Source organism: Polyergus mexicanus, unplaced genomic scaffold, assembly GCF_030449975.1.
Source record: "Polyergus mexicanus isolate NDT 795.1 unplaced genomic scaffold, iyPolMexi1.0 SCAF_12, whole genome shotgun sequence".
NCBI lineage: Eukaryota > Metazoa > Arthropoda > Insecta > Hymenoptera > Formicidae > Polyergus > Polyergus mexicanus.
In genome coordinates this window covers 7,730,979-7,743,285 of record NW_027223332.1, presented here as the reverse complement: position 1 = coordinate 7,743,285, position 12,307 = coordinate 7,730,979, and the positions used below count along the sequence as shown (strand labels likewise).

Genomic DNA, 12,307 nt, shown 5'->3' with positions numbered 1-12,307 from the left:
GCTTCATTTATGACAAATGTGAAAAATGTGTCGCTTATAATTAATATCTTTTAGCTTTATCTTACATATTTGTCTGAAATGGTTTCATGGCTATCCGCGTCGGGGATTAATCTATTATAATCTATTCAAACGTCTCTTGCGTCATTATTCATTATACATCTTGTTTTTATCTTGGAAAGTTCATATATTAATCTTTATTATTTTAGAATATATTTACATGGGTAAATCTTTTTAATGATATAAATGAGATTATTTTTTAATTTAGCTAATTAATATAACGAGTCTCTTGTAAACTCCGGGTCTCAGGCCCCCGAAACTATAAACACGATACTGGAACGACGCATCTTTAAATTTCCACTTCACGCGAGGGGAACGCTATTACCATATATTCCCGGGTTCTTCCCGACAAGCAAGCACTCAGGAGAGTAACGAGAAACGCTACGCTGATTGCAATTAATTGTGCAACGCGTATGCGACGCAGTGCTGTGTTGTATGTACGAGGAACGGCAAATGAGCGAGCAGGAGAGGAAAAATGTCAGAACGTCGAGCACGTAATTCCTAAAGTGAACTTCCATGCGTAGCCACTATGCATTCATTTGAATTAATCTCAGCATCGATGAACGTCGAGCGAGTATTGAACCCGATAACGCGTTAATTAATTAACGATTTTATTTAGATCCGCTATAAAGAAAACTATTGCAATGTCGCAAAAAAATAGATGGAGGCATTATAATATATCAATTCATTTTAACAGACACAACAATTATTACAATATTGTCGCACCTGCTTTTCATCCAATATTTTTTATCCAGCGCGAATATTCACGAGAAATATAAATTTTTATAAATATCTCTTTTATTAGAAAGAGATATTTATAAAATTGAAAAGAAAGAGAGAGCATATGTTAAATAATAATTAATGTATTGCGTTATAAATGTAGGAATAGAAAGAAAAAAATAATAGAGAGTACAAAAGTTTTAATATATATTATATCAATTACTGCGAGATATGAATTTATTTTCTTAATTCAGACATTTATCACATCACGATTAGCGTCTTCGATAACACCCTCTTATACATTGTAACTTCCATCGATAAAGTGAAAATAACACATAATCGTAACATTAATATAGGTTCCAAGACCACGCGCGTATAATATGCACTCGCTATTCAGATGCAGGTACATCCTCGTTAAGCCAATCAGAGCAAGTTTGCATGCATTATCCGTATGAACATTACGGGATACTTGAGTTAAGAGGAGGTGGTGCGCGACGTTTACGAGTTCCTGAATAGCCAATCAGTACGCTATAGCGTTTCCGTGAAATAATAACGCTAAGAATGAATAATATATCATCATTAACATTATAGATAAAGCGAATACTATCATGGCCACTTTTCTCTATAGAATCGCACAGTTGATGCTACAAATTTGTTTATTAAATTTTTACTTTGTTTCTTTTTTTTTTTTTTGCTTTTTAAATGAAGATATTTATGTTAGGTTCTAGAATTAATTTGCATCTCATTTTCAATTAAATTTGTATTCAAGATTATCTGAACTTTAATATTTTAATGCTTTATGCATAAAATTCAACAGGTAGAGAATGAAATGTATTTCGAGGTCTGCAAACGTCAGCGGCAATATTGATCCGTCAAGTTTTACCCACATTTTTGTCATTTCGTCATGCTCAAAGAGCAACGCATTTCCGTGCAGTATAATCATCGGCGGATTTATAATAGGATTGAACACAAATACGGCCTCTCGATCCATCACGTTGTATACTCGACCAGCTCGGAAGCCAATCCCTTTATATTTTACAATCGGCAGCCTAATCAATAGAGACAAGAAACGCACGTGGCACGCCTTTCAATCGCTTGTTTGCCGTTTCTCGAGGATTTCTAAATAAACACGAATAAAATGGTGACATGAATGTATTCCTGAGAGATTTTTTAAAATTACACCAAAACTTTTTTCAGCTTAATAATAGAAAAATTATAAATTTATTAAGAAGAGATTGAATAAGATCAGGGACAATTATTGCAAATAATAATTATTACACACAATATATATTATTATAAAAAAATATTTTATACTTATAATTAGTATTTATGTTATCTATACAGGATGATGAAATTGTAAAGAGGCATATTTTAATGCATCAGGAAAATGATCATATTTAAAGTCATTGATATGTAGAAATAATTACATAATTTTTATTTTGCTAGAAAATATTTTTAAAAATCTTCCTTGTAGTAAGAGGAAAAAATATTGATATAAAAATATAAGCTTTTTTAATTACAGTAATACAGTAAGTTACTCGGCCTTGGATAAGATAATCAACTTAACTAATATATAAAAATATATATATACATGAATTAACAAGCAGTATTTCGCGAATTAAGAGTTATGCAAATTTTATTATAAAAGGAAAGGAGCGAAAGCAATAAAATATATAGAGAATGTAACACACTTAATAGAAAAAAAATCGCTTTATCTCTGATATAAATAATCTGTTCTCTTTCTGGGAAAGTAAAACGCGAATATAATTAGTCGCCAATATTCTACTTCGTTAAAAAGTGTTTTCTAATTATGATTTCTGCTAGAAAAAAGATATAAACAAATAATCTATATAAAATCTGAAAAATTATTGAGGAAATATACGTATATAATAAATGCAAGTAAAAAAATTTTTTGTTAAATACAAAAATACATAATAATCGATGTAATGTTATGTATAAAGAAATTGCAAAAAGAAACGATTAAAATTTAAATAGACAGACTGCTATGTATGTTCACTCTTATTTTCATTGCATTTTTAAACGTGTCGCAGATTCAAATTACCGTTAGATAATACGCGTGAGTACTGACCTTGGTTACAGTCTGATGAATACCAGCAGTTTTGCAGCGATGTAAGACGACATCTTGCATAAAAACATTAATAAGAATGTACAATTAAGCGATATTATCGTGTCGTGCTTGTTACCTACATTAATCGGCCGAGTTCATTATCCTCTTCTGTCTCTTTCTCTCTCTCTTTCTTACACACACACACACACACACACACACACACACACACACACACACACACACCTATTTATATGAAAGCAATATCGTCATAATATCTGTTCTGTAAAATAATATTCTAAATAATCGTATAAAAGAAAAAAATATATGGTCGAGAGAGAATCTCTTGGATCATTTTGAAATATCTAAGTATCATAAATATATAAATATTTATAAACGAATAATTAAAAGATACAGATAAATACAATATGAAGTTTACAATCTCCGCTTTCTATTTGTGACAAAACTGAAACAAGATTTATCATTGAGAGATTAAATGCCACTTTCAATTAGAACAATATTCTCTATCTACGATCTTTAAAACATGAGATATTCTCATGAGAATTGTCTACCTTGACTGAATTTGATCTATGTATGCACTTTCAGTAGCCGCGTGCCTCGACAGAGGCATAATTATTATTATATGTAAATAAGTTCTTGTGACGAATGAATTCTTACGTAAGCCTTCTCTTTATTTTACTACGTCGACCTTCGCCAGCGACCATCTTCGTGAAAGTATATTGATTTGTCATTCCTATTTTTTACTAGGTCTCATTAATACAAAATGGCTCATTGACTTTGGAATCCGTATAATCTATTAGTAATGGTGCTTACAGTAATAATAAAAATGAAATAATCTCCTCTTTTCGAGGAAAACATATGTCAAAATATTTTTATTAGTTCGTAATTCATTAAGCTATTCTTTACGGTGCATATTTAATTCATTTATTGTCAGTACAATATTTATTTTAATTTAGTTACTATAACATCGAATTAATGATCTTATGGTCGGCCGTGTTATATCTTGTTGTATATCAATATAATTAGCATTTCGAATAATCATATATATTACATATAATATAATTTAATTTATCATCTGTCATTAAAATAATTTTTTATTTAATGTGATAGAGAATTCACTTTCTACAGAATTCAAAAATTCTTTCTAAAAATGATTATTTATAACATAACAGAATATATACGTAAATAACAGAAAATGTTAAAAAATTGATATTACCCGAGTGTCGTACAAATAAAAATACACGACGCAGTAATGAGAATAATGTCAACATTAAACTGCTGATGGTGAAAAACTGCTCCGGAATAATTTGATTATCCCCGTTCGTGATGGAAGAGTTAACAGAGTTCCTCGTCTCAGAGCAGGCAGTACCTGTTATAGTGGCGTATCGCGTAATAAAAGATATTTTTTATTTCTCACGATCATTCAACTGCGTTCTAAGCTACGAGCCACGAGTACGTCACGAGCCTTTCTACGTCAGTTCGTATTCGACCATCGTGTCGCGTGGATCGCACGTCCGTTTTGCGTATACAGAAGAGAGCCGCGATTTATTTATAAATCCGTACGGAACGTGGCATCCGGGTTTTCTCCCAGCCGCTTTTATCGAAGTGGTGCCGCGTGTCACATCGGTGCGTAAAACTGTGATTGTGCCTGTGTATCAGTGAAATCGAAAAAAGTCCATCCAGTTGGACGAGCTGTATCGTTCAACCATGCGTTACCCAGGTAGGAAGTCTGTGTCGCTAGTCGAACTGGTTCGCGTTTTTTTTTTGTTTTTTTGTTTTCTTTTAAGGGAGCTTATTTTAGTAAAGTTCACGTGGTTGAAACTTCCGAGTCAGCTTGTAAAAGCTCGAAAATCGATGGAACGTTCGTCGACATGCGTCAGCTTTCTATTCTAATTCCGATTCGACATCCGGAGCTCCGATCCAAACGGAAATAAGTTCGGATTTCTCATCCGTTCGGAGTTATAATCTTGATCTCCGGTCGATTGCGTTCATTTGAATGCCCCGAAATTTCAAAGTTTCAGATTTTGAATCTGAGCTTTGAAGCTGTTGATTGGTAATTAATCTGGAGTTAATCTACGTCTGTTTAAGATATTCAATTAGTGTATTCTTATCGCTGTTCTCAAGACTATGCTAACTTTAAAGAACGGTGCAAATTTCGAATCATATATGATGTTCGATGGAAAATCAGGGGCGTAAAAAGATCATCTATAGAACGCAAACAATATAATAAATGTACGCTGCATGCAGTTCATTAGCGCGTATCGTAGCTTAAGAGTGTCTGGTGTGTGTTAAGTGCAGTATTGAAGAATACTTCCACAAGGTCACGTAGCGCCTGCGTCGTCTTGTCTCCCATCAGGCAATTCCTTGAATAATTAATGGGGAATGAATCATATGGAGAACTCATTAAATTTGATCGATATTTTAACAATTCATACTCTATAAGAACGTCGAAACTATAACATTATTATTACCATATTCGCATAATTACATTAAGTTTTAATTTTTTCACGATCGTGCACCTTTACTCGTGCAATTAAGTCTCTATGTAGATGGAAATGCTCGGAAGTATGGCGTGTACGAACATTAAATTGGCTGACCTTAAGAAACGCTAAACATGGAGTTCCCCTGCACGCATCTATCGGTACGACGAGTCAGTCACGGACACGCTTCGCTGCGGGCGACATCCTGTGCATTTGTGTGCGTCCCTATCGTGCGATACATGCGCGGATTTGTTTTCGTATCACGTTCGATAATCCTAGATTTCATTTTGAAGGAATTATGTCGACAAATTTCGATTTCGAGATTTAACGCTACCGGAATGCTCATATGTATATCAGGCATTAATGAAATCATCACATATACACATAGAAAGTTTAATAATTCGAATAAGAAGAGAGAAGAATTCACGACTCACGGGGAAAAAAAAAAAAAAATCGTTTAAATTATTTCAGAGATATCAAAAGCCAGTGTAGAGACAAATAGAGTATATTCGTTTCTTCTCGCGTTTTTGCGCGCACGATGAAAAGAGAACGATCAAAGAGAATCTCTTAATTAGCGCATTTCAGAAAACGTAAAAATTATTGAGCTTCCTATATTTATCCTTGTCGTTGCCTTTTATTTTAAATCTACACAAACATGGTGAAATACATAAAAATATGGTGGTATTATGTTTCGCGTAAACGTGTGTTGGAAACTACGCGCTTCGCGTAGTTATATGATTACGCATATTCGCGCCCTTTTTTTCTCTTCTCCCTTCTCCCTAGATACCTATCGTACAATCTATGCCCATGCAATCGCTGCTATTTAGAAACTAACGGATCTTTTGTAGTATTCATAAAAGTAGATAAAGAATTATTCTGAATTTCTTATTAAAAAATATCGATCAAAGGAAAATTTACAAAAACGGTGAATTTTTTTTTTTTTCTTTCCCTTAATTCTTAAATGTGTGTATTTATCTTTAGATAAGTAAATAGAATATTTTTTATATATATTATTGAACAATTTTTTTATGGCTTATTGAAACTGACGCTCTTAATTCATTAAATAATTTATTCGGACAGAAAATTATGATTTTCAATATTATAGTATTGTTATTAGTTTAGATAAAAGAGTGATGTATATGTTATATTGACAATGATAAAGATAAATATAAATACATATAAAGATTTTTTTTCCGTTGAGCAATTACATATGTGCTTATTTTAAAAGGTATTCGAAGATTATTCATCGAGCAGATATTTTTAGCGCAAATTAGGTCGCACGATTTAATCGATGTCACGTTACATCCCGTACTTGGCCATTATTAACCTTGGCTCGCCTCGTTCAGAAACTAATTCGATCATGGCTCGTGGAATTGCATTAGCGAGGGTTCGAATACATGCTTATCGCATGGGGAAGCGTAATCAACAACGTCCACGCACGGGAATTTTAACAAGGATCTTTTCTCTTAGTTGCCGACAATGAGAAAATTGTACGAAATAATTTAACAATTTACTTTCATTATGCCTAATTATTGCACTGATTCTAATTAAACTTGCGTAGCAAGATAACCATGGTCTCTCTCCTCTTAACACGAGATCTTTATTTATGACAAACTTAATTAACATCACGAACGAAAGACTTTTGCATGAAATAAGTAATATGTAATAAATAATAGTAAATAATGCACTAATAATTTTGTTATTGTAGATGAAATTGTTGGATTATTAAAATCAAAGGGATTAAATATGTTTATAATTTATTTGGTTCTTTTCTTTGATAGAGATAATTTTGTATCGTATCGTATTAGCGATATCCGATAATATAATTTAGTAACGATGGCACAGTCGTTATCAATCACGATGTCACGATCCAATGCGAATAGACGCTGAAATTTGTCGGCCTCTTTACGCTCCACATATTTCAAAATCCTTTCTTCTGTCACCCCACTTGCTACTTTCATCCATTTTCCCGTCGTCTTTCTCGATGTTCTAGCCGAGATACTCTGTAAAAGAAAAATATGAAGCACTTAACGTTGCAGATATTGCGCACTATGTAAAACTTATCTTCTGTTAAATTCACTCAATAATTCATATGACAAATTAACATGATGTCTCGTGGCGAAATTGATGCAGCGCCAAACTTTCCATTACTTTCCATACAATACTTATATACACATGTTGCAAATAAATTGAACTGTATAATGTAACGCGTTAAAATATAGAATGCATCTAGAACGTATCGTGAGAAAAGTTATATTTCCGTATATAACGTCTTATGATCGTAGATATCGCAATGACAATTTTTTTTTTTTTTTTTTTTTTTTTTTTTTTTTTTTTTTTTTTTTCCCACGAAGAGATGCACAGCACCTGATATAGCACGGATCTATGACGTGCAATATAATATGCTCCAATCCTGAGAAAGATACTGACGCGATAGCTTCCCGATCGCGTGTCATATAGCGGGATTGTGTGTTGAGCGAGACACAAGAGAAAGTAGGTAGTTTCATCCGATCGATAACGAAGTCCTTCTCTTCGCAAGACCGTCTTTTGTATTCGTAAAATCAATCCTTTTCGAACTGAAAAGAAACTGCGTGCAACTGTGCCACATCTTCTTGCCATTTTCTACGCACGTATATACGCATCACCGCTCTTATTTAAAGTACTCTGCCAGAGCTGAAGTAGGCTAAACTATGTATACAGTTGAGAATAATCCATACACGTTATACCTTTTCGGATAGAACTTCAAAAATGTTATCTTTAGAATTTAAAAAAAAAAAAATGTCACGTTTTTAGAGGTTGCTACAATTATATTGTAGAAACCTGGAAGATCTTAAAAATTAAATCATAATTCATTTTATATGATTATTAAAGAATCATCGAAAATTGTGCATATGTAAACATTTTTTACAAAATTGTTTAATCTGTATATATTGGATAAAAAAATGATATTTATTATTTTATTTTATTGTCAACTCTTTTCTACGCAAAATCTACTGAGATTAAAAGAAAGCAGACTCTCTTGAATTTTCTATCATATCCCCTATGAATGTTTGAGTTTCGGATTTGCGAAGTTGATCCCAGATTCGAGCCTTTCATCCCCCTCAACGTGAATAATCTCGATCTGAGGGGGCCTTTAAGGATCGTACAGGTGGATTAACAGGTCTCGCTTCAAGGCCAATAGAAGAACAGCTCCGACTAATTGCACCTTCAGCATTATCCTGCATGAATTTCTGCATTCCACCGACGAAGAAAAGCACCTCCAACATCTCATCTAATAGAAGACCGGCCGTTCCGATGCTCGTTAAAGTGCGAAACACATGGCAAAACTATTATACAAGAGCTGCGCGGGCTCTTTATAGTATCTTTAAAAGATGCTGCAGGCGTACGCGATTTGCATATGATTAACGTAACATGCGTGCTGTTTCCAATTTGATTATCTACGCGCACAATTTTCGACGATATTGATTTTCTAATAATTATAAAAAATGTAATTTGATTGTTGAAATTTTTCAAAAGAGAGTTTCCATAATTAGAAACCTTTTTTAAACATTGAAATTATGAAATGTGAGTTTTTCTTGAAAGTAGTAAATAACGCCCTAAAAATTTTATCGAAGTTTTATGGCTAAAATCAATCTTAATAAAATAAAAAAATTATTGCCTTTTTTTTATCTTTAATAATAATAATATAAACATCAACTTGGTGGCATCTCATGTTTTTGGACGAAATCTATTTTTAATCGCAAAAATATTTTTTAAAAAATAATAGAAGCTTGAGAATTTTGGAAAAGCGGTTACTAGACTGCATTATATGTGAAAAATTCTAAAAATAAAGTATTACTTTTGCAAAGCAATATTTTTGCAATTATATGACGTTCAACGGTTGATCGAATGACGCACATTGTAAACATGGTTCTCGTCGTGCGCCTGGACGCTTAAAATCGATTATTTATTTTACGTAACGGCAGAGACAGCGCAATCTTTAACGATGCAAATTTATCGCCGACCGTCAACGCGTTCATGCGGAATTGGAGGTTACTGACATGACTCTGCTTTATCCGTAATTCGCATTAATAATGAGAGTTCATAATTTATTCATAATTTATCCGTTGTTATATTCTGTTTGACAGCCGTAACGTACCACGTTGCAGTAATCTTGCCGCGTTACACGACCTTCTTGTGCTTCTTGTTAAACCGGCCGGGGCAGATACCAGGTCTGATAACAGTAAAATACAGGTGCCCACGATGGTTTATAAGAAAATGCTCGAGGAATGTTGATGAATGCGTAGAAAGTTTGGCTGAAGCGTCAAGTTCACGCTTTTTCATTACCACGTGTTCGTAAACGATCTGATATTAATCAACCGGTTTCATCGCCGCCTATACATATATATATATATATATATATATATATATATATATATATATATATATATATATATATATATTCTGCAGATACATACAGTGGCAATTTAGAATGATAAATGAAACAGATTTATCAACGCATATTCACAAATAAATACTCTCATTCGATTTAAATATTTATAAAATAAAATACATTTTAAATTTATAATAATTTTATTTTTTTTAATAATGTCAATGTATCTAACGGGAAAAGAGAATTATTATTAAAAATGTTTAAAAAAAATATATATATATATATATATATATATATATATATATATATAGAAATAATAAAATAAATTTACTTAATCATAAGAAAATAAATGTGGATTTATTAATGCGAGGAAATTCTTTAAAAAAATATTATCGAGCAATCGATAGATCGTTCAGCACAGGCGGCGCCTTGACTCATACATAAATATCGCAGTGCCGTGCAATACGGGAAACAATATAGGAAAAAACGCGCGTTTAAAATGCACTACATTTGTATCTATATGTTCAGCCCCTTCTTCTGTTGCTTTATTCTTAATATCTGTACTGCGAGGAAATGCCTCGTCCATTTATACCGATCCAACCGCAACTTTGTCGACGGCTAGGAACGGCTCGCATTCCAATTACGAAAATTATCATCAGACGCACGCGAAAATTTCCATTGTATGCTTCGTGAATTATTTTCAAGCTTCCCGAGTATTGGCAATGCGCCAACAAATTTTTAATCTTGTCCGCGTCCACGATCGATCGTGAATAGTACGAATAGAACAATGCATCGCAACGTTTCACGGAAAGACGCATAAAATATCTACAAACAACACCGACGAGTTTGAATAATTGCACGTCTGAATAATTTATTTTATCGTGGCGTATATATAACTTTATACAAAAATTATTAAGAATAAAAAATATAGCAAAAAGAAATCATATATATATATATATACACCAACAATTTATAGAGGAAAATGTATTTTCCAAGTTTTCCGGAGAAGTAAATGTGATTGTAGAAAAGCTCGTATTGACAATGATGTAACTATGTAACATATAAAAGGATGTTTGTGACATTTGCAACAGTTCGTTTCTACCGAAGCGCAAAATGACCCCGACATTTCTCCTAATACAATGATAAAGCATCGGAACATGGCGCGACCTACATTTGAGACACTCAATTTTCAAGTTCAAAATAGCGAGTGAAAATTTGTATGTTTGCTATCATAAGTATATAAATACTGCTATGGATTAAATAGAAGACCTCGCATTAAGAATCAAGATCGCAACTTTAAATGTAGCTTTGACTTAGTTACTATTTTAATCTCTGCCCTTTTATAATTGGGAATTATAATTGCTTCAACGTTGAAACAACGATCACACGGTTTTTAAAGTATCCTCTGGCGTGCATGATTAAAATATATCAGAAACAAGTCCATGAAAAGATCATAGTTGAAAGATCGACATTTCCTTATGGATTTTATATTTATTAATTCAAGTTGCCCATCGAAAAGTTTTTGATGACAATACAATTTTACTTAAAATAACCGTAAGTTACTTGATCAATAGGGCTCGTGTTAACCCAAATTTTGGACGTAAATTTGCGAATGTAATTGTGTAAAGCGTAATATTAGGTATCGCTGATCAAGTTGTCTCTGTTCTGCAAACGGCAACTTATCATCGCCGTGATTCACTGTCGGATGCAGACGTCCTTCATCGTCCTGAAACCATGTCATAGGCCGGATCGTTATCTCCGCATAGAGTATCGCAATCGTTTCGCGTTCGCGATTATCGAAAAATATAATATTGGGTGCGCACTGATGAAGCAAAACTATTTAATTAGCCATAATGACTAACGAGATCGCGATCGTTTTACATTTCTGTAGAAATTAATTTTGGAACCGTGCAAAGCGTCTCGCAGCAAAAAAGATTAGAAGTAGAATTATTTAATTCATTACTTCGTTATAACAGTTAATTAAATATATGTAGGCTAAAACTAAAAAGGAGGTACGGACTTTTTAATTACTAAAACAGAAAATAAAGGAAATGTATCGCGCGAATATGTGAACGAACGTTCCGCTTGACGCTGTCCGGACGATATAAAAACATGGATTATTTCATTCGCTACGATAATAATACAGTTTCATTCCGATATAATGCTAATTTTAGAGTGTGACTAAGCACAAACCTATACTCGCTATTTTACGATAATTTGATTACGCAAATGCGAAATGCATTTTGCGATTGCGACTTAAGAAGCTAATAAATCAACATGTTGAATCAATTCAACGAAGCAAGTGAAGAAAGATGTAGAATATCTTCATTTCCGACACTCAATGCGAAACTGATGACTTTATATCTGTCTAATGACTAGCTATCCGTCCCTGTCTGATATCAACTTACGAGATATTGCTACTTCTAGACAGATGACTATAGTCGCCAGAGATACTAATCACGAATTTATGACGATTTGAACAGTCAAACATCTGATCACCTTCGATATTTCCAAAGAAATTGACATACTGTATATATTATTTATACCGCAGCAGAGCAAGGTCTTATGAAACAGAATAAAAAACGCATAATA

The 12,307-nt window shown here is 33.0% G+C and overlaps 1 protein-coding gene across 7 annotated transcripts in view; it reads left to right on the top strand.

Annotated features, from left to right (window-relative positions):
• The window catches only part of Synd (protein kinase C and casein kinase substrate in neurons protein Synd), a 49,890-nt gene that overhangs the window by 20,161 nt on the left and 17,422 nt on the right, over positions 1-12,307 (top strand). For 2 of the 7 annotated variants that reach the window (XM_070304746.1, XM_070304748.1), the window contains exon 1: positions 4,337-4,583. The exons of the other annotated variants lie outside the window; for them this stretch is intronic. The gene's annotated coding sequence lies outside the window, so the exon portion shown is untranslated. Of the gene's footprint in view, positions 1-4,336; positions 4,584-12,307 lie in introns of those variants that run through there. 7 annotated transcript variants of the gene reach the window in all.